The sequence below is a fragment of the Callospermophilus lateralis genome, chromosome X (assembly GCF_048772815.1).
Source record: "Callospermophilus lateralis isolate mCalLat2 chromosome X, mCalLat2.hap1, whole genome shotgun sequence".
Lineage (NCBI taxonomy): Eukaryota > Metazoa > Chordata > Mammalia > Rodentia > Sciuridae > Callospermophilus > Callospermophilus lateralis.
This window is the reverse complement of record NC_135325.1, coordinates 107,396,571-107,423,684: the sequence shown is the minus strand read 5'-3', so window position 1 is coordinate 107,423,684 and position 27,114 is coordinate 107,396,571. Positions and strand designations below refer to the sequence as shown.

General features: G+C 39.7%; 1 pseudogene; it reads left to right on the top strand.

Moving 5' to 3' along the window:
* The first annotated feature begins 14,315 nt into the window (after positions 1–14,315).
* The window catches only part of LOC143638683 (ADP-ribosylation factor GTPase-activating protein 2 pseudogene), a 36,667-nt pseudogene continuing 23,868 nt past the window's right edge, over positions 14,316–27,114 (top strand).

Genomic DNA, 27,114 nt, shown 5'->3' with positions numbered 1-27,114 from the left:
CAGAGAGACCCTGTCTCAAAATCTTAAAAAAAAAAAAAAAAAAAAAATGAAAAGGACTGGGGATTGGGCTGGGGCTGAACTCACTAGTTCCCTCCATACCTATCAGTGGTAGAGTACTCGCCTATCGCAAGTGAGGCACTGGTTTTGATCTCAGCACCAAATAAAAATAAATAAATAAAAATAAAGGCATTGTGTTCACCTACATTAAAAAAATACTTTCAAAAAAGGGGCTGGGGATGTGGTTCAGTGGTTAAACAGTCTTGAGTTCAATCCCCAGTTCCTAAATAAATAAATATATAAATAGAATGTAAGTACAATCCCAATTCTCCACAGTCAAAAATTCTCCAGTGACTAATTCTCACTATCAGGTTGGATTCAAATTTCTTAGCATGACCTGGCCTTGCCAACTTGTCTGTCCTCCTTCACCACTCTGCCCTTACATCTTCCCCTTGAATGTCAAATGGCTTTGTAGCTTCTTACATACACTCCCATGTCTTTGTTAATTGTCTTTCTTGTCTCTGAAATATCCTCCCTCTTCTTCTTTGTCCGTGTCCTACTGAGACATTGAAATTGCTCATCTATCTGCTTTTTCTAGACAGTGAGCTCTGAAAGGAAAAGGATTATGTCTCACTCACTAGTTCCCTCCATACCTATCACAAAGCAGATGATTAATAGGTTTTTGGAACTGAACTCAATTGGGTGAATAATGATACTATTAATAGAAACTTCATACAACAGGAGGTTGTTGGAGTTAGTTGAGAATGGGAGTGTGTGTAATTTCAGCCTGAGGCATGTTGAACTGCTAGTGACAAGCGGGGAGGTAAGGTGGGCATTTTCCATGACTATCCACAAGGATTCATGGAGTGGCCCTCTTAGAGCAGATTTACATCAATTTCCATCAATGCTATATCCAGGCTGGCATGATGGAACATGCCTGTAGTTCCAGCTACTTGGAAAGCTGAGGTAAGTGTATCACTTGCACCCAGGAGTTCAAGACCAGCCTGAACCACATAGTGAGACTGTCACAAAAAGAACTCAAATCCAGCCAAGTATGATGCTGAGTACCTGTAACACCAGCAGTTTGGGAGGGCAAGGGAAGAGGATCACAAGTTCAATCTCAGCCTCTGCAATTTAGCAAGCCCCTCAGCAATTTAGGGAGACCCTGTCTCAAAATAACATAAAAGGTAGAGGGGCTGTGGATATAACTCAGTGATAGAGCACCCATGGGTTCAATTCCCAGTGCCATAAATAAATAAATAAATAAATAGTGCTGGGCATATAGCTCAGTGATAGAGTGCCCCTGGGTTAAATCCTCAATACCAAAACAATTTTTTTTTAAAGGAAAGGAAAGTAAAGAAAGAAAAGAAAAAAGAGAACAACAACAACAAAAAAATCCACACCCAATGCAGAAAAGTCAACAAAATTTCTTCTAGTCTTCTCACTCTCAGGAATCAGACAAAAAGGACTTGTTTTTTATTTTTTTTTTTTTCATTTCCCTCCCCCACCCAAGTGGGGTCATAGCTAAAATCAAATAAAACTGTTATTGGGCTTTCGTTTCCCTTTAATTCTTGCAAATTATGTGGGTAAATTTTAAGTGGGTAAAAATTCTCCCCCCCCCCCCCCCCCGCCAACAGAAAAACTATATGTGTCTGAATCTGTTATTGCAGGAATGTGTGTTTTCCCATTTTTTTTGTTTGGGGGTAAACACATCAATGCTTAAGTATCTTTCATTGATAGAAGCAGAATTAAAGGCTTCAGCTTCATATTAAAGGTTTCCATGGAGACATTAGAAACAAATCTTTGGCAAATAGTTCAGGTTCTGATATGTTTGTTTATTCACCATCAGAAAATAACACACAGCAGTATTATGAAAGCTAAACACTCGTCCTGTAGAGGACAGTCATTCTATAGTTCCCATCTGCCCTGCCCAGCAGGAGATTTCCTCCTATTGTGTACTCTATGCTAAATGTGTCTCATTAGGAGACCAGGTGGTTTACATTATGGAAATATACCATAAACAAGACAAAGCAGCTACTGGAAAAGATCTTTTTTGATTCAAAGAAGAAGACTTCCCTAGCCTGCAGCTCTGCATTTATGGCTACCTCAGGTCCCTAATCCTTCGCCCCCTTGTTTTTCTTGCAGCTTATTAAGAAAGGCCATTTCTTTCTGCCCCAGAACTCATGTTTTTCTGGCTATACTAAAACAAGTCAATTAGACTTTTAAAATTCTTGTTCTGTCATACTCTGTGAAGGTGTATTAATTATCTTGTGTCACCTCTCTTTGACAATCTAGTAAAATTAAATCACATGGTCTCAAGGTCAATTCAATCGCTGTACTTCTGGAAAAACAATTCCCTTGCAAATTATTTGAAAAAAAAAGGAGAGTAAAGGGAAGCACACCCCTTGGTTTCATGAAAATATACTACAAAGTTATAATAACTAAATCAGTATGATACAACTAACAATAAATAGATCAGGGAAACACAAACATCACCCCCCCCCCCCAAGAATCCCTGTTTATATAACTTAATACAAGAATGTATTGAAAAGTGGTGAAACAATAATACAACAAATAGTGCTGGGATAATTTGTTAACTATTTTAATACTTCATCTCATTGCATGCAACACTATGGAATTCAGAAGGATCTGACAAAGAAATGTGAAAAAAAAAATTGACCCAGAGACCATCAAAACAACAACAGGACTATTTATTCATCAGATCTCCTGAGAAGGGAAAAGGTTTTAAGAATAAAAGCAGTAGAGGAAGCTGGGAGTGGAGCTCAGTTGGGAGAGCTCTTGACTAGCTTGTTCAAAGCCCTGCATTCAATCCCCAGCAGCCACAAAACCCAATGCAAACATAAACAGTGGAGGAAATAACAAAAGATAAAACAACTTTTTTTTTTTCAGGTATTGGGAATTGAACCCAGGGGAAATTCACCACTGAGTTACTTTCCCAGCTCTTTTTAATCCCAGGCTGGCCTCAGCCTCCTAAATAGCTGGGATTACAGAAGCCTGGCTACAAAACAAAGTTGTTAGATTCAGCTAAATTTTTAAAACTTTGGAATAAATATAATATACAAGGAATTAATAGCACTAGTATGTGTGTGTGTTGTTTTAAAATTTATTTATTTATTTATTTATTTATTTATTTATTGGTACCAGAGATGCAACCCAGGAGCGATTTACCACTGAGCCCATCCCCAAGTCCTTTTTAAATTTTTTTTTGAATTTTTGAGACAGGCTCTCACTAAATTGCTTAATACCTTGTTCAATTGTTGAGGCCAGCCTCCAACTTGGGATCCTGTTACCTCAGCCTCTGGAGTCGCTAGGATTACAGGAGTGTGCCACCATGTCTGGCAATATGTATCTATAGAGTGGAGAAGAAAAACCTGAAATGTTAAGAGAAAATTGGACAAAGAAAAATCCATAAATCAATCAAATTGTTTTTATGAATGCACAAATATGCCACAATGAAATCCACCATTCTGTGTAAATAATATGCACCAATAAAAAATAAAAAATGTATACTACATATAAAAAATGTTCAAACTCATTGGTAAAAATTATGTTAATAAAAGAACAGAGAATTAGCATTTTATTGTTGTGCATTTAAATTTTCTTGTTTTTAAAACTTGTAACTATCATTTTATACAGTTAATGCTTCCTCATCCTCATATATTTTCATTTTATTTGTTCGGTGACCTTGGGATTCAGACTTTTCATATAGAGTCATGTTCTTTCTGCCTGGAATATACATCCTTTAGCATTTTCTTTATTGTAGGTCTGCTGGTGACAAGGTCTCTGAATATTTAAAAATTGTGTTTCATCCTCATTCAAAAATCTTTTCATAGAATAGATCATTTCAGCTTCTCGTTTCACACTGGGAATTTTATTCTAGGGTGCTCCAAGTTCCATTGTTGCTATTGAAAAATTAGCCATCCATCTGTCTCTCCTTCAAAGATAATATATTTTTAATCTGGTGTTAAACCTATCTATTTTTTTTAATTATAATTGTTATTGTTTGTTATTTCTAAAACTTCTACTTGGTTCTTCGTGATATCTGCTGGATATTTTAAATTTTCTTGTTTCCTAAAGATATAATTTTACTTCTTTAAGCATATTAAGGAGAATTATTTATAATTTGTGCCTAATAATATGTAATATATTAGAGTGTAGCAAAGAGGGTCAAGAAGAGTGGCACACACCTATAATCCCAAGGGCTAGAAAAGCATGGCATGTGTGTGGGTATGTGTGTGTACATGCTGACCAAGAGCTCCTCTTTATATTTCATATAAAAGACAGAGCACAAGATGTGTAGCCTTAACTTTCCAGTCTCTTCAGGAAAAAGTAGTTTCTTTTTCCCCTTGAGTAAAAGAAAATTCATTTGTTCAGCTAAGCGGAAGGTTTTCTGCAATATTGGTTGGATGATTGAATTTAGATCCATAGGATTCAAAGTGCTATTGACAGAAACATAAAGATATCTTTATATTTAGAATCTTAGGACTTAGGTTTATATGATTTTGTAAAATAAGAATATGAATAGTTTAAAGAATTGCTATAAATATTCAATTATTCCTAATTTATTGCTTTCTTGTTTTTGATTGTAGGAAATGAACCCCAGGGGTTTTACCCCAAATCATTCTTCTTTTTTTTGTACCAGGGATTGAAACCAGGGGCACTTAACCACTGAGCCACATCCCCAGCCCTTTTCATGTTTTTATTTAGAGACAGGGTCTCACTGAGTTGCTTAGGGCCTCACTAAGTTGCTGAGGCTGGCTATGGAGGAGTTTGCGATCCTCCTGCCTCAGCCTCCTGAGCTGCTGGAATTACAAGCATGCATCACTGTGTTCAGCTCCCCAGTTCTTTTAAATTTTCATTTTGAAACAGGGTCTCTTGTAAGTGGCTGAGGCTGGCCTCCAATTGTGATTCTTCTGTCTCAGCCTCCAGAGTCCCTGGGATTACAAGCTTGCACCATTGCACCTGGCTACTCATGGGTCACTGATTTGCATTTGCACTCTAACTCACATACGCACATACCCACTTATATGGCACACTTTTCTAGCCCTGGCCTCCTTTTTTAGCTCTCTAAATGATTTCTATCATGACTCATTGTTTTCTGGTTGTTTTTAGGGGGGATCTCATATGTGCTCATGAATAAATACTGTCAGTTTCCTGTGGCTTTTGTCTTCTTTTTCCCAGTCTTCTGCTCCAGCTTATATCCTCTGAGTGCTCTTGTGTGATCTAAGCATTGATATATTTCCTTGGCATAGTTGACAACTTATGCAGTGTAATGTTGCATTTGGAACATACTGTACCACATCCATTGGGTACCAGCTGCTTCCCCTGGCTTCTACAATTCACACTAGAGACCACTGATACTTCTTTGTGGATAATAGTTTCTCTGATAGTAACTTTTCCTGGATACCACCAAAAAGAGCAATGGACATAACTGCTGTGACAGAACAATTGTTGACACCTTGGATCTTTGCAGCAAGGTCACTGTGGACAGTGGTGCAGCTTGAACACTGAACAAGAGATGGTTAACTAAGAGGACAAAGCGAAGTCTAAAATCCAGCCTGTGTTTCCTGCCATGCTGTGTACCCATAGCATTTTATGTGTCCTAGAGGAGAGGGTGAAGACTAATTTCTAATTCCCCAGCCTAGTGAGGTCATTATCCCCTCACGAAGCTTTGGAGATACCTAGAATTGGTGTCCTTTACTAATTTGTACAAAGATACAGTATAGACTAACTGTGACTCTGCGTATAAAATTAAAGTAGATGGTATTCGGTATGATGAGGCAGAAAAGGCCTCCTTCTTTTAGGTTATAATCAAATGAAACCTCTGCCATTTTGTTCACTCTGATACCCCAAAATCTAGCACACAATCTGGTACAGAGCAGGTATTTGATAAATATTTGTTGACTGAAAGAATGAATGAATAGGTGGAGACCCATAGCAGTTACACATGAGCTTTAATGACAGAATATTTTTTATAAAACAGCTTTTTCAATTTCATTGACCACAACTTCTTTCATGCCCATCAGGCTCAGATATTGAATCCACAGGGGAGACAAATTCAAGTGACAACCACTATGCTCTACTCTACCATGCCTCTCCCCTCTAGTGACTAAAGCTTTCTTCCTGGGCCAAGTTTATATACCTGCCTCTTCTTTCCCTAGGATAAATGATCTCCCAGAAGCCTGCCCCACCAGTTTCCCAGCCATGCCCAGGCATGTGTGAAAACCAGCAGCTGACACAATTTAGGCTCATGCAGAGACCCTCCGTCCCAGCAAATCTCACACATGCATAACCATGTTGAATATATTCATAAACAGACCAAGGTTGCATACGTGTCTGTTTGCACAGAACTACACATTCATCCTCTTCCATATATGTTAGCCTCATACATATGTTATCAATCATTCATGTCAAAAATAAGCATGAGGCTGGAGTTGTGGCTCGGTGGTAAAGTACTCACCTAGCACGTTCAAGGCCCTAGGTTTAATACTCAGCACCACATAAAAATAAATAAAATAAAGGTATTATGTCCAACCACAACTAAAAAATATTTTTTTAAAAAAAGCATGCATGTGTACATGTATACCCACATACACACACACAGAAGTATATGCTCAATATACCTCTCTAACACCCTTGGTCGATAGAGTCCCTTGCCAAGGATCTTGATTTCATTTTTCAATTCTATGACAACTCTTATCCTTCTGGCTAAACTTCTCCAATCTAAATTCACACGTTGGAATGAGTCTATTCCATTTCAGTAATAAGAGAAATGTGTGTCTCTAAGCCCTTACCTTTCATGTCTGCACAACCATCCTCTGCCCCAATCAATACCTTTAAGTATCACCCAGGTCCTCTGCTTTCTTGTTTGAGCCTCAGTTAGGAATTTGTGGTTAAACCTTAACTATCTTACAGTTGAGGCAGACAGATACATCCTAGACATACTAATAAATTAAATAAGTGAGTGGTGAGACAAAGATAATGTATAATGAGGTTTCTAAAAGCCAGAAAGTACTACTCTTTGGGGGCATTTGGGGGAGACTTATTGAATGAAGTATCACTTAAACTAGGCCTTCAAGGACATGGGGACTTGAACCTGCAAGGACAGAGGTAGGAAATTCCAAAAGGTGAGAATATTCACAAAGATTCAAGAGTAGGAAAAAGTGAGGTAATAAAGAAAACTGTACTAGTTCAGATGTCCAAAGTAAGTACCCAAGGGAAGCTTGGCAGAGTAGGATGTGGTAGCCCTGTTGAGAAATTTTATCTTTATCTTTAGGAAAAAATCAGAGGTACCCAGTGGTTTAGGAAACTGAGGCAGAAGGATCATGACTTCAAAGCCCACCTTAGCAACTTAGTGGGACCCTTAGCAACTTAGTGAGATCCTGTCTCAAAATAAAAAATAAAAAGGGCTGTTGTTGTGGCTCAGTGGTTAAGCACCCATGGGTTCAATACCCAGTATCAAAAAAAAAAAAAAAAAAAAGAAAAAAGAAGAAGAAGAAAGAAAGAAAGAAAGAAAGAAATCAGAGGCAAATAGGGTCCCACTGGCCGCTGTGTGTGTGGAAGGCAAATTGAAGAGGAGCCAGGGATGCTAGTAGTAACAGTGCAAGCACCCAGCTTGAAGATGATGGTACAGTGGACGTGCTTTGTGAAGCTGGAGAGAATGGACAATTTCAAAAGCTATTTGTTGGTGGGGGATGGGAGACTAGCAAGAGGCAAGTCAGACTGAGGAGTAGTTCAAGGTGGGACTTTAAAAGCTATAGGGGACCATGGAAAGGTTGTAAGCTACTGGAGGGCTTTAAGCAAGAGAGCTGTGAGGACATTAGCATTTTCCCAAGATCTTTGCAACTACAGTGTGGAGAAGGGCTGGGAGGCAAGGGAGAGGCAGTTGAGAAGGTTGTAAGCATTACACAAGAGACGCTAGAGGGTGGTGGCAGTGGAAATGGGTACAAGTGGGTGGGTTTGAGAGATACAGTACAGTGGTAGACTTGCTGTAATTTGATGCCAAATACATTATGAAAGGTAAGGGCACACCAGTATATCCCACTGTGGGCTGGTGTTTGTTCTTCATAAGCTTTAATGGAAAAAAAAAAAAAAAAAACAATCACATCTCCTTTGTGAACAATGACATTGCATTCTTACTCCTGGGAAAAATGTGGGATTTGTGATGAGGCCAAACACTTATTATAAGCACAGAGGACATTTATTGAATCAACATTTGGATAATGCATTTTGGCCTGGTCCCCTCCACTCTTCAGATCACCTTCTCCCCATCCAGCACAATGGGAACTGATGTTTCCATCACTGGCCTCTTGAGCCTTCGGGCAGAGAAGAGAAGCAATGATGGAAACAGCTTTTTTTAAAAAATAGAATGCTGCTTTGCTAAGTGTCACACTCTGCACATGCTTTCATTTGTTTTCCACACTAAATCCTCTTTCCAAAGCCGATAAGACAGGAATTATTATCCTCATTCTCCAGATGAGGAAAATGAGGCTTAGAAAGTCCCAGCTGGGTCACCTAATGACACAGTCATTGGATTCCAGTGCATGTAACTCCAAATGCATGCTCCATCAACTACATCCATGGTTTTCAAACTCAGCTGCACATTAAAATCATCTGGGGGAATATTTCCCCACCCTTGAAAACAGCTTTTTTGAGATGTCATTCTCATCTTCCAATTCACTATTTAAACTATAAAATTCAGTGTCTTTAATATATTCAAGGATAGGTGCAACTATTACCACAGTCAACTCTAGAATATTTCATGTCTTCAAAAAGGAATGCCAGCCAGGTGCGGTGGCACATGCCTGTAAACCCAGTGGTTTGGGAGGCTGAGACAGGAGGATTTTGAGTACAAAGCCAGCCTCAGCAACTCAGTGAGGCGTAAGCAACTCAGCAATACCCTATCTCAAAATAAAATATTAAAAAAGGGCTGGGGTGTGGCTCAGTAGTTATGTATCCCTGGACTCAATCCCTGGTACCAAAAAAAAAAAAAAAGGAATGCCATGCCTCTTAGCTATGACACTGCTATCCCCCATTCTCCACAGCTACCCATAAACAACCATGTATTCACTCATTTACTTACCTAATAAGGGCATGCCTGTGAATGGAATCATGGAATGTATGAACTTTTGGAACTGTATTGTTTCACTTTGCATTATATTTTCAAGGTTCATCCAAGTGGTAACATGTATCAGCACTTTATTCTTTCATGGCCAAATAATGCTCCATTATATGGATATACCACATTCCATTTATTCTTTCATCCACTGATATATTGTGGGGTTGTTTCCACCTTTTGAATACTATGAAAAATGTCACTGTAAACTACTTGTGCACAAGTTTCTGTGAAAACACGTTTTCACTACACTCAGACACATACTTAAGAATGGAATTGCTGGATTATATAGTGATTCTATACTTAATTGTTTGAGGAACTCATAGACTGTTTTACCTGGGGAATTTTTAGAATACCCTATGCCCCGTCCACACCAACCATCTCTCAGCCCTGACCAAATGAATCATGCTCTCTAGGGTTGGACTCCTTTTGATTTTAATACTTCCCCTTAGGTACATTCCACTGTGTTACCCATATTGGATTCAACTGCACGACAGTAGTATCCAGTAATATCTGGCATCTCAGTAATACCTAGTACATGGAATTACTTAATATTATCTTTTATTGAAAATCATCAATTGAAAAGACTCAAAAAAAAAAGACCGTATTGTTTCAGTATTTGTTCATTACCTAAGCCAGCTACTCTAGTAATGCATGATGCTGGAAAGACATGGTTTGACTAGAACTTTCAAGACTTGTAGCTCTCTTTTCTGGCAAAGTTGATCTTTTTTATAGTTGTAATGGACAGAATGCCATTATTTTATTTATTTCTATATGGTGCTGAGGATTGAACCCAGTGCCTCACACATGCTGGGCAAGCACTCTACCACTGAGCCTCAGCCCCAGCCCAAGGTTGATCTTCATAGCAGGAATACAAGACAGCAAATATCAGGCTGGATTTCAAATGCACTAAGAAAGTATTACTCCCACACATTCTTTGTCACATTTTGTAGGATGATGCCATGACAAGTTCCTTCACTAGGGTCTAGAAAGATGATGAGTCTTCAAAAGTTCCTTAAGAAACTGTACCCAGACATAGTGGCCATGCACGCCTGTAATCTCAGGTACTTGGGAGGCTGAGGCAAGAGGAGGATCACAAGTTTGAGGCCAGCAGAACTGTCTCAAGATAAAAGAAAAAGAGCTGGGAATGTAGCTCGGTCAGAAAGTTCTTCTGGGTTCAATTCCTAGTACCAAAAATAAAACAAAATTAAATTAAAATTAAAAAGCTGTGGCACACACCTGTAATCCTAGTAGCCCAAGAGGCTGAGGCAGGAGGATAATGAGTTCAAAGCCAGCCTCAGCAACTTAACAAGGCCCTAAACAACTCAACAAGACCCTGTCTCTAAATAAAAATATGAAAAGGGGTGGGGATTTGGTTCAGTGGTTAAGCACCCCTGGGTTCAATCCCTGGTAGCAAAAAATTAAAAAATAAAAATTAAAAAAAAAAAAGAAATTGCAAGCTCCATGGTAGAAAGGAAGAGAACAGGGTGAGAACCAGGTGGAGACTATAGAGTTTTTTGGGGCAAGAGGTAAAGGGAGGGAAAATTGGCAGGAAGGGTTGTTTGCCTTTTCTCAGCCCCTTTCTGCCCTCAGGCTGTTCCACGTTCCCACATTTCTGGAGAGTCAGATCCGTTCTGACTCTGCTGGTAGGGGACATTGGGGGAAGGGGTGGTGTGTGGGGGTGGAGGTAGATGAGGGGAATCAAACAGATACATCCTGATTGCATCATTCCACCCAAGGAGAACCCCTCCCTGTTTGGCACAACTCGGCGCCTAGAGATTTACAGCTGAAGACTCTCAAAATATTTCCAGGAGTATGTTTACAGCAAAACACATTGAATCAATCACTAATTATGAATTCTCAGTCTACTTCATATTGTTTCCAGACCTTTGCCCTAGTGACCCTTCCTCTCAATTTGTTTTAAAAGAGGAAATGCCATACTGTTGAAATTTCAGCCAATTCTCATTTGCCTTTTTTTTTTGTACTGGAAATTGAACCCAGGGGTGCTTAACCACTAAGCCACATCCCTAGCCCTTTTTATTTTCTCTTTTTGAGATGGGGTATCATTAAGTTGCTGAGGCTGGCCTTGTACTTGTGATCCTCCTGCCTCAGTCTCCCAAGTTGCTGGGGTTTCAGACCTGTGCCTTGGTGCCTGATTCATTTTTCATTTTCAGCATGTTGTCTGTAGCTTAAATATGCACAAAATGCTTTCATACATATTAGTTGCAGTTATGCCATTAAAAACCTTGTTTGGACTAGGAAAGTAGCTCACTGGTGGAGTACTTGCCTAGCATGTCTGTGAGGCCTTGGGTTCAAATTCCAGTAACAAAACAAAACAAAATGAACAAACAAAAACACCCCTACTACTTTGTAAAATATTTTTGTCTTTATTTACAGATGAGAAAACAGAGACTTAAAAATGGTTAGATGACTTTCCCAAACACACACTACTTAGTCTTAGGCAGAGTCTTTTGACTATATGTTCTTTCTGTTCCACCCGCCAAGCAGAATATCTAATAGGCCTCTGGAAGCATTTGAAAGTTAAAGGTACTTTTTCTGTAGGATTCTGCTTTGTTTTCCTTTTTTTTTTTTTTTTTGGTATCAGAGATTGAACCCATGGGGCACTTAACCAAGCCACATCCCAGCCCTTTTTTATTTTTTACTTTGAGATAGGGTCTTGCTAAGTTGCAAATGGATGAGGCTGGCTTTTAACTCGTGGCCCTCTTGCCTCAGCCTCCCAGCCACTGAGTTTTATAGGTATTTTTGCTCTTAAATATTTTTAACTCCTGAACTATAAATAGGGGTAAAAGAGTAAAAAGTATCACTAAGTGGCTGAGATTGTGGCTCAGTGGTAGAGTGCTTGCATTGCATGTGTAAGGCACTGGGTTTGATCCTCAGCACCACATTAAAAAAAATAAAGAGAATAAAGGTATTTTTTTTAAAAGCACTAAAGAAAACTAAGGAACTAGCTGAACTTAATTAACATGAATTTACAGTGGGACTAATCTTTATTGTTTGTTTTTAATATTTGCCAGTACCATTGAATGCAATAGTTCTCAATTTTTTTTTAAGTCTGGGATCCTTTTTGAAATGTGATAAATACAGTGCATTGTTGGGGGCTGAGGATATAGCTCAGTAGTAAAGTGCCTGCCTAGCAGGCACAAGGCCCTGGGTTCAATCCCTAGCACCACCAAAAAATTAAATGCTTAACACAGTGTATTGTCTATTCAGATAAAACACATACATATGTATATGGAAAATTTTCATATAAATTTGAAATATTTACACAGCCCATCTTTGAATTCTAGGTTATAAACCCGTAAAAGGAACAGAAAAAACCATAACTTTACTTATCCAGAATTGAGTATTAGCATGGCAAATATGATAGGAATTTTAAAATAGAGCAAATTTAAAAGATCTATATCCAGTTGCTGACTTAACATTTCCACTTGGATACCAAATAGAAGTCAAAATTTAGAACTCTTGACTTCCTCCTTTCACTCCAATAGGTCTATTCTCCAATCTTCCACATCTCTGTTATTGGAACCACTCAGTTACTGAAGTCAACACCTGAGTCATTTTTGATTTTTCTTTTTTGCTCTCATATACAACTGACCAGCTGGTCTTGTCAATTTTGCCTTCATCACGTGTTCTATAGCCATCAACTTCTCTTTATGTCCACTGCCACCAGTCAAGTCTAGGTCATGTGGATGGGCTGAGAAAATGCTTCAGAGAGAGAGAGAGAGAGAGAGAGAGAGCATTTAAAGGGATTCTTGAAAAAGGTGGAACATTTTAGGCTAATCCAGGTAATCTCTGTGAAAGGCATGGAGGCCCCAGGCTCTGGAGGTAGCAGGGTGAGTAGAGCTTTTAAAATGGGTATAACTCTTCTGCTTCCTCTTCCTGAACAATTCAGTCCCCAAGTCAGTAAATGGTCAGGAGCATGGTGGCTTGGAGGAACGAGCAAGGGCTCTCAAAGAAAGGGGTCGTCAGACTCCCAGCACGATAGTATATAGAGTTAGATGCCAAGCAGGTACAGGGGTTTCAGTCTGCAGTGTGGGCAGGGTGTCCACACATAAGAGAGGCCCTACATGGGGTGGCAGAACCCAAAGAGGGTAATGAGGCTGCCCATTCAGGGATGAGGAAGGCATCCATGGAACAGCAACCTGGTTTGGTGCATTGGAGGCCAAGCAGGGTAGAGAAGGAATCTACAAAATAATAAGCAAAGGGGAAAAGAGTAACTGTAGTGGAGAAGGCCAGCAGATACCCCCTAATCATAAGGAAATATTAGATCAACTCAAGTTGGAAACATCCTGTATGCAACTTGCCTGTAATTTTCAGATGTAGCTGATGTTTAGATTTGACTAGATTTAGCTGAGTGCCATGGCACACGCCTTAATCCCAGTGACTTGGAAGGCTGAGGCAGGAGGATCAATAGTTCAAAGCCAGCCTCAGCAACTTAGCAAGGCCTTGTCTCTAATAAAATATAAAAAAGTGCTGGGGATGTGGCTCAGTGGTTAAGTGCCCCTGGGATCAACTCCTGGTACAAAAAAAATATTTGACTAGATTTTAAAAATTTGGAAAGTAATCATAACAAATATGATAAACAAGGGGTTAATAGCATTTTTATATGAACAACTCATACAAATAGAGAAGAAAAACTTAAAACCTCAAGAAAAAGCAGTTGCTTTGTACTCATTTGAAGAATTTCATTTCTCCCACAAATCAGCCTGGTAAAAGAAAGACTGGTTCCTTCAGAGAACCCTGTACCTTTCCTTTATGGCACTTTTCCCTTTCAAAATTATTGTTAAATATTTGTAGATCTTTCTGTATAATGCCTGTCTCCCATTTTTTCTTCTGTAGGCTGGAAAAAAAAGCAGTATTTCTTTTGGCTTGTTTTATGCATTCTGGGGCTCTCAGGATTTAGTACAGGGCTTGACATACAGTTCTCCATCAGTAAATATTGGCTGATTGCATAAATGGAGGGGGGGCAGGATATTCTATAACAGAGAAACAGGTTGTTTATGGATTGAGTCCCATGCCTAGAAGCCAAAGGGATTAGAACAGTCCCTTTCACCCATCTGCTTTTGAGGCAGGCCCTAAGACAGGGAAGATCTAGCTGTTTGTGCAACTATGGGGAAATGGAACCCCTGGCAGAAACCTTCACAATGCTGGCACCTAGGGCATGGAGAAACTGTCCGCCTGCCAGCAGGAGATCCAGTCTGAAAACTTGGCAGCCTCTCAGCCTCACCCGGAACTGACACACATCCGGAAGAGTCCACCAACCACAAAAGTTGTCTTTGCCCTGAAGCTCCTGGCAGAGATCCAGGGTCACTATGCCATGGTGCTCCAGAGCCCAGAAGCAAAGGGGGCAATTGACCAGCAGTGTGCCTATTGGAAGTTCCCCCGGAGAAAGCTGTCACATAGACCCAACTTTCTTATCTCTTTAGACAAGAGGTCTGGCCCAAAGCTTTTTCTAAAGAGTTCAAGGTAGAGATTGGGGAGCATTCCAGACAGAGAGAAAAGTTCAAGTAAACTTATACAGCCATAATGCACAGTGAGATCCTACAAGTAGTTTGATATGACTGAAACTTTGGGGAGCAGGTGGAGCAGACCAAAAGATGAGGTTCAAAGTACAAAAGGCCAACTTCTGAATGCCTCACCAAGGGAAACAAACTTCATTCTGACGTGGTGGAGAGCCACCAATACAACCAGTTTCATGTGAGTGCCAGCTGAAGTATCATCTGGAGTGGGAGGCAAACCATTCAGGAAGCCATTAAAATGGTCCTGGAAAACATAAGAACGGCTTGATTTGGGGTAAAGGTAGTGAGTACCAGGAGAAGTAAAGACCAGTTGAGAGAGGGAGAATGTACTGGGAGTGGAGGTGCTTGCTTGCAATCCCAGTTGTTCAGGAGGCTGAGGCAGGAGGATCACAAGCTCAAAGCAAACCTCAGCAACTTAGCAAGACCCTAAGCAACTCAGCAAGACCTTGTCTTTAAATAAAATATAAAAACAGACTGGAGATGTTTCTCAGTGGTCAAGCACCCGTGGATTCAATCCCAGGTACCAAATAAATAAATAAACAGGGGCTGAGGATGTAGCTTAGTGATAAAGTGCCTCTGAGTTCAATCCCTAGTACCAAAAAACAAATACCCACACAAATATATCAGAGTACTAATGCTCTTTCACAGGCATACACATAAATAATTGAATAAATGAGTGAACAATTTTTTTTTAAAAGGCAGAACTACAGACTGGGTGTGAAGGGTATCAATGGTGATTTCACTGAGGTAAGCAATGAAGTTAATAAATGGATTTTGGGGGGATGTATTAAATTTGAAAAGCCCACAAATTACTCTAGTAGAGATGTCCTATCAGCCCCTGGATTCACCAGTCTGTAAAGGACTAAAGCTCAAAAAAAAAAAAAAAACAAGGCTGGAGATATGGACGTGGAAATCATTAACATAAAACCAAGGCCATGAGAGTAAATAGGATCACCTACAATGATGTCAAACAAGATCTGAAGACCAAAGAGAGAGCCAGAAAAATTTCCATTGCTTAAAGGATGGTCTGAGGAAGAAAAGTCATTGACACTGGAGAAGGTAGCAGAGGTTACGTCTCCTATGTCAAGAAAGGGAAGATTTTTGAGATACTGGGAGTGGTCAGCTCTGTCAATGGCACTGTGAAGTGCTAAAAACATCATTTGGACACAATAATTAGAAGGCTACTGTGAGCTTTTCCTAGGATAATCACAGGGAAAGTGTAAAAGCAAAAGTCTGACACCATTAAGATTCCAAAGGAGAGATCTACAATCTGAGGATATCCCCCCCAGGAATACACAACACCTTATGAATTCAATGAGTAAATAAACCCTTGTTTCCAAAACAAGGCTATTCTAAGTAGGTGTCATTTGTAAGAAGGCGTTGCTTCAGGCCAAAGGCCAAAACATGTCTATAACTGAATTCATTCATCTGTTAGTTGAATTGTATCCCCCCAAAAAGAGATAGTAAAATGCTAATCCCCCCCACCTGTACCTTAGCACATGTCTTTATTTGGAAATAGAGTTATTGCAGAAATTAATTAGGATAAGGTCATGTCCTTAATCCAATGCAACTGCTCTTAGGAGACAGAGACAAAGATACGCAGGGACAATGTCATGCAGAAACTGAGATTGGGGTCATATGGCTTAAAGTCAAGGAATATCAAAGATTGGAAGCTACCACCAGAAGCCACAAGAGGCAAGGAAGTCTGTACATCTCTGTTTTTTAAATCCAGAAATGTTGTGGTAATATTGTTCCCCTGTATCCCTGTATCTACAGGTTTAATACCTATTATTATTTTGGGGGTACAAGGGATTGAACCCAGGGGCTCTGAACCACTGAGTCACATCCTCAGCCCTTTTTATTTTTTATTTTGAGACAGGTCTCTCTAATGTACTTAAGGCCTCACTAAATTGCTAAAGCTGGCTTTGAACTTGTGATTCTCCTTCTTCAGCTTCCCAAGCCACTGGGATTATAGGCATGTACCACCATACCTGGCCTTAATATCCATGGTTTTAACCTGCTGCAAATTGAAAATAAAACCAAAAATTTAAAAAATCCAATTACATCTTCCTGAAGTTGTACACCTTATGTCTTGGCAGTACTCCCTAAACAATACAATATAAAACTACTTACACTTTTCCATTATATTAGGGATTAAAACTGATTTGAGATAATTTTAAATCATGGGGGTCTGGGGATGTAGCTCAGTTGGTAGAGTGCTTGCCTCCCATGCACAAGGCCCTCCCATGCCCAAGGCTTTAGATGTACAGAAAAATGGAGCAGAAAGTACAGGAATCCCTACAACCACTCTCCCTATACTCCTACATTTTCACTTGCCACAGTCTCTCTTATTGTTATATTTTGCATTAATGTGGTAACCATGTTATAATTGCTGAACCCATATTGATACATCATTATTAACCAGAGCCCATAGTTTCCATTAGGGTTCACTCTGTGTTATACAGTTCTGTGGGGGTTGATAAATACATAATGTCATGCATCTACCACTATGTACAATACAAAAGAGTTTTATTGCCCTAAAAATCCCTTGTGCTTCCCCTTCCTCTCCCAGGACCACTGGCAACCACTGATATTTTTTATTGTCTCCATAGTTTTTCTTTTCCCATAATGCCATATAATTGGAAGCATATGATATGTGACCTTTTCTGATTGGCTTCTTTCATTTAGCAATATGCATTCAGAGATCATTCACATCTTCTTGTGGCTTGAAAATTCTTTTTATTGATAAATAATATTCCATTTTATCAACACACTGAGATTTATCTAGGTGTTTACCTTTTGAAGGACATTGGTTGCTCACAAGTTTCAGCAAATATAAATAAAGCCGCTGTAAACATTTGTGAGTAGGTTTTTATGTGGACATAATTTTTCAACTCATTGGAGCAAATACCAAGGAGTGTGATTGCTGGACTGTAGGGTAAGAATATATTTAGCTTTTTAAAGAAACTACCAAACTATCTTTTAAAGTGTCTGCACCATTTTGCCTTCCAACCAGCAATGAAGAGGCTTCCTGTTGTTCCACATTCTTGTCAGGTTTGGGATTTATCAGTGTTTGGGGCTTAACCCATTCTGATAGGTGTGAAGCGGTATCTTGTTGCTTTAGGAAATAAGCTTTTCAGAAATGAATAGCTTGAGGTTAAAGCTACAAAATTGCCAACTCTAAGATTCTAGGGACATTTCTATAAACGAAGACATTCCTTCATAAATATGTAAACCCTTCAGAATGCCACAGGTAAATAAACTTTTATTTCAAAAATAAACTTTCAGTTTGAAAATAAATATACAAGTATGTTCCCACGGGGAAAATGATGGTGGCTAAGATGTTGCAGAGTTAGCAAACGTTTCAGAGGTCAAGTAACTACTCTACTGCATCATTGCTGTTGGGAACTAGTGTTTTATCTTATTTAGCCACCCTCCCTTTAGACCTACACCCTCCCATAACTCCAAGATGGAATTCTTCCAGTCTCCTCTTTCCCTTTCTCTATCCATCTTTTAAAGTTTCTGTCTCTAGCCTGGTGCAGTGGCACATACCTAGAATCCCAGTGGCTGGGGAGGCTGAGGCAGGAGGATCACGAGTTCAAAGCCAGCCTCAGCAATGGCAAGGTGCTAATCAACTCACTGAGACCCTGTCTCTAAATAAAATACAAAAAAGGCTGGGGATGTGGTTCAGTGGTTAAACGCCCCTGGGTTCAAATCCTGGTACCCCCCCAAAACAAAAATTTCTGTCTCCATCAGTTTACTTCCATCTCCCCATCATCTTGCTGATTCTGTCCTTTGCTCTGTTATCCCCAGCTCCTGTGTTCCATTTCATTACTTTCTCCTCATCTAAATTTTGGAAGTATTTCACTAAGTGAAAGAAGCCAGGTGCTAAAGACCACATGTTATATAATGCCATTTATGTGACATATGTAGTATAAACAAAGTCCTAGAAACAGAAAGTAGGTTGGTAACCAGGGGCTGAGGTGAAGGGAAATAGGGAGCTATTGCTTTCTGGTGACAGCTTCTATTTGAGGTGACCTACAATATATTTTCTGTTTTTGTTGAAATCTATTGAATAGTGGTTTTCCTCTATCTAAATTTAAAAACAAGTAGAGTACTTTTTAATTTTTTTGAAAATTACATTGTTTATTCCACATGTGTGATTTCTTTCCTCCTGTAGCCTTTTCTAACAGTCTTCTGGGCCTTGAAGACCAATTCTTTGGGAGTATTGAGAAGGGACTATGTGTAAAGAACAAAGGTCGCCTGGTCTTTAGGCTGAACTAGCTGAAAGTGCTTTCTGGAAATTCATGAAAGTCTCCATCCTTGACTGCATCTTTGATATTTGAGAATTAATCAGAGTGAGGCTGTGGTAAGTCAAAGAAGTCAGTGAACCTATTTTCTAGTTTTCAAGGCCTACCAAGCACCAAAATGTCTGTTTGCCTTGGGATTCCAGATGCTGTTTTCTGTGACTGGAACATGGTTCTTTATCAGTATCCCCAGAGGGAATATTGTATCTCCTCAAGGAAGACTGATAATTACTTCTCTGGTGTCAGACTTTGAATCTTTGGAAATATTTTCTGTATTGGTAAATGGGATTGAGGAGAAGTTTGCAAGTACTATTCACATGAGTTCCTCTGGGGCCAAGGAATCCTGGTCCCTTGGTTAGTAACAGTCAAGAGCAGAAATGTTTAGATTTCTTTCTGTGGAAAATAGATTTTGTTCTTAATACAATTCAGTTGGGGATTAGATGAAGTTTCTAGGGACCTTGTAGTTTGGATGCCCCATGGTTTCTTACATGTGAGTGTATTTGATGCCCACCCCATTTACAGGCCAAACACTCTACAACCAGCCCCTCAATTTCCTTATCATTTGCTCACAGTTTCTGCCTTGCAATCTGGGTCTTTCTTCTTTTTCCTTGCTTTGCTTTGTTAGCCCAACACTTCCCACAACCCAAGAGAGCTCAGGACAGTTTCACTTGTTACCCTGGAATTCCTTTCATTGTCTTCATCCTCCTTGAGCTCTCTAAAGCAGTTGACATTGACCTTCCTTCCCTTCATTCTTGAAGCTCTGTCCTATTTTGGAATGCTCATAATAATGACTTAGTCTCTTCTTTCTTTATAATTTCAAATTCTGAAGTTTCATTCCTCCCTGAGCCTCTGTTAATGCTTCTATGAGAAAGGCTCTCAAATATGTATCTGCAGTCCAGCCCTCTGTCCTGGGCTCTGGGTACTCAGATTTGACTTTCTGGTACATATATTTATCTAGATAGCACAAAGGTGCTTCAAATTCAGTATACCTCAGACCAAATGTGATATCACATGCCTATAATCCCAGCAACTCAGGACGGTGAGGCAACAAGATTGCAAGTTTGAGGCCAGCCTCAGCAACTTAGCAAGACCCTGTCTCAAAATTAAAAAGAAAAAAAAATGTAATGTACCTCAAACTGAGCTTTCCATCTCCCTTCTATAACCTATATTATCTTCTTTTCTTGTATTCCCTATTTTGATGAATAGTCCAATTTTCTTCCAGAGACTTAGATTTGAAACCTCAAGATGAGCTTACTTATGTCCCACTACACAATAAAATTCCAATAAATTCCATCTTTCCAATGTGTCTTGTATTTGTTTCTTTCTCCCCATCTCTGCTATCATTGCTTGATTCAGGTCCATGTTACCACTTGCATATTACAATAGCCTCTCTGTGTCTCTGCTTCTTCTATTCCAAACTACATATCTTGCTGTTAAAAAAAAAATCTGATCCCATCCACTCCTTGTTCATGTTGTAACACTAGTGCTGTAGAAAATTTCAAACTGTATTACTTTCTGCATCAAAGAGTTTAGTTACTCCTTGGCCAGCAAATTAAGTACTCTTTGTTCTGACATTCAAATCCTTCCCCAAATGACTTCAACCTTCCATTACAACCTTACCTTCCGCTGCTCCCCAGCTTGGACCTTAAGCTCCAGTCAAACATAACAACTGATTCTGCTCATTTCGATTGCCATGCCATTGTTCTCGCTAATCCTCCTATCTAAAATGATCTGCCCCAGCAAAATTCTTTCCATGCTTCAAAGTCCATTTGGAACATTCACTCCTCTGGGGAATTTTACCTTTATCCCCTTAACGAGATGTCTTTTGCTCTTTTAGACATTTTGGTGCTTTCCTTGTACAGAACCTAGTATATTTATGGTCGAGACCACTAGTTTTTGCACAATATCCAATCACCCCTTATTCCTTAGTAAAACTGAAATTTTAAGCTAGGCACATGACCAGGTGTGCCTTGAATAAAGACTATAATTCCTAACATCCCTTCAGACACATTTGATCCTGTGATTAAGTTCTGACCAATGGGTTATAAACAAAAGTGATGTGTGTAACTTCTGGGAAATGTCCTTAAAGGTCAAGGGGCATGCCATCCCTTCCTCATTCCTGCTGGCCAAAAGAGAAGGAAAAGACTGAAGGTCTCAATGTCATTGTGAATTATGGGTGACTTTAAGTATGAAAGCTATATATGACAAAGCAACAAAAGAGGGAACGTGGTCTCCAGCACTGCTTACTACCTCTGTGATGATGACTTCCATTCTATATGTCTAGCTTAGACCTCTGCCCTTGAGCTCCACTCATTTACATCCTTCCTCCTGGTTTACATTTTCTTTTTTTAAAGAGAGAGAGAATTTTTTAATATTTATTTATTTTAGTTCTCGGCGGATACAACATCTTTGTTGGTATGTGGTGCTGAGGATCGAACCTGGGCCGCACGCATGCTAGGCGAGCGCACTACTGCTTGAGCCACATCCCCAGCCCTTACATTTTCATTCATAGCCCCTGTTGCTATAACCACCATGCCTAGTTGTGGACTAATGGCTTTAGTGATTATTGAACATGAAAGAGAAACAAACTTCTGTTATTTGGGGGCTTTCCGTTGCTAGTAAATGAACCTGATCCCAAATAATCTAGCATAGCTCAGCCTTTTGTGGCTTGTCTTATAGATGAGGCCTTACCTTAATCCCTGTTTGACTTTTAGGACTGTTGGTGTGTAATATAAAGGAACAGAAGCCTAAGATATTCACTCTCTAGCCTGGCAGAGGAATTCCTACTTAGTGGACTCCTCTGAAATGAGATTGCTGATAAATATGTACTTACCTTCCTGTGGATTCCAGGTTCTAACACAAACAGACCATTTCTGGGGTTCAAGAAGAACAGTGTTTCTGATCACAACCGGGGAATATGTTAGAGGTGATCATTTCTTTTCATTCACTTCCATTCACATGTCAGTCCCAGGGAAAGTAGTTATTAGGACCATGAACTCTGAAAACCAATTTTAAAATTTAATTAATTTGTTTATTTTATAATAATAATAATAATAATAAGCAGATAACAGATAATAAAATACAAAATAGGGCTGGGGATGTGGCTCAGTCATATTATAATAATAATATTAGTTGGTACTGGGGATTGAACTCAGGGGCACTTGACCACTGAGCCAAATACCCAGCCCTATTTTGTATTTTATTTAGAGACAGGGTCTCACTGAGTTGTTTAGAGCCTTGCCATTGCTGAAGCTGGCTTTGAACTCACAATCTTCCTGCCTCAGTCACCAGAGCTGTGATTATAGGTGTGCACCAACGATCTGGGCCCAATTTTATTTTTTTCTCTCCCCCTTCTCCAGGAATTGAACCTAGGGTTGCTTTACCACTGACCCACATCTCCAGCCCTTTTTGTTTTTTATTTTAAACCAGGGCCTCCCTAAGTTGCTATTGCTGGCCTTGAACTTGCAATCTTCCTCTCAGCCTCCCTAGCTACTGGGATTACAGAAGTGCAACCCCATGCTCAGTTGAAGACCTATTTCTTGAGTTCAAATCCTACTTCTACCCTATCCTGGTTCTGTGACCTTAGGCAAGCTACTTAAACTCTCTATGCTTTCATTTCCTCACCTCTCACTGAGTAACAATAATAATGCACTTCTCTGTAGAGTGTTGTGAAGGATTACATGAATTGATACACATAAACACATACAATAATGCCTGACACATATAAGTGCATATTATTAGCAAATCATATAATTATTAAGAATTTAATGGAGAACAAAGTAGACATTTCTGTTCTCCTGGATCTTATAGTCCATTAGTATAAAGAACAGATATTAAAAGATATTTAAGCAACTTTTAATTTTTTCATTTTTTATGTGGCGCTGAGGATGGAACCCAGGGCCTCATGCATGCCAGGAAAGCACAGTACCCCTGAGCTACAACCCCAGTCCTTAAACAACTTTTCATGTAGAGCTGGAATAGTGCTACAAAGGAGCTTCTGGAGCTTGCATGAGGCAAAGCTATTCTAGTCCAGGAATCAGACTAGACATATATGCAACAGTGACATTTAAGCAGTGGCATGAAGAATGACTAAATTAGCCTTGGGAAGAGGACTAAGGCAAAGATAAGGAGGATAAGAGAACCCAGGTATTTTGGTGGTCTCTGACTGGGCTAAGCTGCTCAGCCTGATGGACAACATTGTAGAAATTAAAGATGCCTACAGGAAGGACTGCATGTGCTCCTTCCTGATAGACAAGGATGTTAACAACTGATAGACAAGGGCCTTGAAGGCCAAGGAAGAGAGCATACCAGTGACTTGGCCTTTGGAAAAATCCTCCAATCCCCGGGAAAATTGTAGGGCAGAGTTGCTCAGGCCAGGGGGGGATACATTTTTTCAAGGCAGGTCAAAGGATCCATGAGGATATTCTGGCAGGGGAGGATCAAGGCAGGGATTGCACAAAATTGGCCCAATAGCTTTTGCAGTTGAATTTTAAAAAACAGTCCTGGAATATTTAAGAAATCATATTTGCTGAACGTATGTGAAGGGTTGAGTCAAGAGACCTCAACTGCTCAAATGTATTCCTGGCAAGTACAACCTTAAATTAGAGGGGCTAAATAAAGATGTGGCCTGCCCTTTCTGAAAGTTTGCCAACCACTGATACAGATCATGTGGGACATGGGGCCTCATCTGGGCTGATCTTAGGGCAGACACTGGAACTTGCTTTCTGGCTGAAATCTCTGACATCATCCTTAATTTTTAGTCATGTATCTCTTTTTCAAAGGCATAAAGTACTGGGGGCCCTAGGGGAGTGTGGGTTTAGTCCTCAGCAGGCCAAAGAGTTCCTTGTCTAGAGAGTAAATGATTGATTCCTGGCTCCAAGCAGCCTGCCCCAAATTGTTCTTTTCCTCTGCATAGACCCATCATCTTCTTGGCTTTTAGAGGTGCCCTTTGACTTTTGAGCAACATCAGAAGCGTTCTTTTAGTTTAGCATCAGTAAACACTTCAGACCTCCCAGGCAGCTCAAAGTCATGCTCCACATCACCTTGTTTGGAAACATCACCATCTGGTGGATTTCACTGCATGCGCTCTCAAAGACCTGGCTATGTTTTGCCAATTGAGGGCATCCATGACTGGCTAAATATTCCAGCTGTATACTGACTTGGAGATTGGTAATGGAGGAAGCCGGAGTTTGGGGCCAAATAAGATAGAATATACTGTGCATCATGCTTCTAAGCTGAAATCTTGGCACAGTCAACTGGACATGTACTATTTGGCTCTCTCAGTAACATGAGGTGCCCCTAGGCCCTTTCTCCTAAAGAGTCCCATTGAATGTCTGTGAACCTGGACCACCTTTGCAGGGACCACAGGAAATTTTCAAAGGCAGAAAGGAACTAATAAATTTCTTTCTTTTCCTTTCATAGGTGATTGAAATCCAATCCCTGGAATCTGAAAGGAGGCTAGACTGCCTTCCTTCAAATGCAGGCCCTCCCTGGCATGGTCTAAACCCAGGGATTCCAGGACTAATGATCCTATGGGTAGCCCAGCCAAAACCCATGTTATGAATCCACACTACTCAGGGTTTTTTTTTTTTTTTTTTTTTTATCATACTGAGGGTTGAACCCTGGGGCACTCTATCACTGAGCTACATCCTCAGACTTTTTAGTGTTTTATTTTGAAACAGAGTTTCACTAAATTGCTGAGGCTGGCCTTAAATTTGTGATCTCCTGCTTCAGCCTTCCAAGTCACCAGGTTACACTATGCCTGGTTACAAAATAGAATTTTTAAGGATCCAAAGGAATATGTTTAAATTATGGATTCATTTTAGATCGAATGATCTCATTTGTTTAGAGTAGTCTATATCAAGCTTCAGTATTTTCTAGGTGGTAGGGTCCTCTTTGCAAGTGAATTCTCACTTGGAACACCAATATATTAAACAGAAAGAAAACAAAGACACAGAGGTTGGAGCTAGGCTAGATGTACAGGAAGAAAAGCAGGATTTTCTGTGGTCTCTGCTATAATGTAAGCTCTAGAACAGCAAGAATTTTGCCTGTTTTGTTCAATGCTACATTCTCAGTGTCTACAATAATGCTTCACATTGACAGGACTCAACAGGTATTGATGAATGAATGATGGATATACAGCATATAAGGAAGGTGGGCACATAATAGACACCCCAAAGATCTTGGTGATTCTTACATAAAATCCTGCAGAATAAGAACTTCAGCCTGGAAGAAGAATTGTGCCCTCCTTGGTCACCCACCTCCCTTGTCATCCTTCTTGCCTCCTAAGAACCTTTCAAAGAGGGTTAGATGTATAATGCAGAACTGGCTGTGCAGGGAGAAGAGACACTGTGCAGAGTGACTTTGGTCTCAAAATTTCTTTCCAATCTTTTCAAATACCTTTGGTCAAATAGCACCATTTGCAAAGATTAGACCCAGCTCCTGGTGCAAAACAAATATGTACCTCAATTAAGCAAATACCCTCTTGAATAATAGTGTGTCCGTAAGGAGAGAGGCAACACGTTTGCTCAATTGCCAAGTCAAACTGGATATTTGGTTAATTGGGAAATAACAAAGACAAATTCTGGAATCAACAGGACCCAAATCTAGGTTTGCTAGTTATTGGTAAGCTGACCTTTGGGTAAGACCTTCCTGAAGTTTGGTTTCTCTATCTGCAAAACTGTCTTCATTCCATATCTGATAAAAATAGTAGCCACATCATAGGTTTGTGTGGAATTGAAATGAACTGATTAACTGATCAGAAGAATACCTAGCACATAGTGAACACTCAATAAAAACATGTCTTTTGCCAGGCACAGTGGCACATACCTATAATCCCAGTGACTTTGGGGTCTGAGGTGGGAGGATCACCAGTTTGAGGCCAGCCTCAACAACTTAGACACTAAATAGAGTGACTTTGGTCTCAACAACTTAGTGAGACCCTGTATCAAAATAAAACAATACATAAAAATTGTTAGCTAAATGCCTAAAAAAAAGGGACTGGGATGGTAACTCAAAAGTAGAGTGTTTACTAGCATGCACAAGGCCCTGAGTTCAATCCCTAGAACCACAAAAAAAAAAAAAAAAGAAAAAAAGTGACAATTGATGCATGGTTTTCTGTATCGATAATAATTATTAATGTTATTTTGTGTCTGAGACTTCTCCCAGTAAATACAAAAACAAACAGTTCTGTGTTAAAAAAAAAAAGTAAAATAAATAAAACAACAAAAGGGCTGGGGATGTAGCTCAGTGATACTGTGTCCCTGGATTCAATCTCCAGTACCACAAAACAACAATAACATCAACAAAACCCTCATCTTCTCTTTCTTTTTTTCCTAGAAGTTCCAGAAGCAACATATTACAAGACAAACTCTATATAGAAATCCCAAAGCAAAGATCAAAGATGGATCCTGCAGAAATTCAGACACTTGAGTTCAGGGGCAAATATTAGGATACAATGGGAGCATATTTTAATTGATAAATTTCTGATGCACACACAGGGGGAAAGAAGGGAGAAAATACAGATTCTTAAATCTGCTGAGAGGTAGGTAAAAATAGAGAGCAAGAGAGTTGGGCACCAGAGTCGGGCATGTGTTACCTGAGTTAAAATCCCAGCCCTGTTATTTGCTGATACTTACCTTTTCTGGACTTTGATTTTTCTCACCTATAAAATGGGGATAATAATAAGAATTTCCACATTAGGAGGCTGTTATAAAAGATGAAATGTCATAACATATTCAAAACTCCTAAATACTGTAAGAGTTTGATGTTCAGTAGTAGTTATTCCTAGGATTATGTGCATAGAAAGAGAGTGGGTTGGAAAGAATGGCAGTTCCCCCCACTCTAAGCAGGAAAGGAGATGTATTTCTAGCTAAATGGGGAAACTAGAAAACAGAAGCATGGGGGTGGGGCAGGATGGAATTTCAGGCTAAGTCCCAACCTTTTTCTTATCCTTCAGGGAAGCTCTGGTATGTAAATTACACATCAGAGCTGGACTTTGATATTCCCACAGCACTCAGTCATTGGCTAAGCACTGCCCTGGAGGGATGTAAGCTCTCAGGCTCTTCTGATTTCCTGTGCTTTAAGAAAAAAAGGGGGAGGTGGGCTCTAATCACTCAAGGCCAGATGTCTTAAA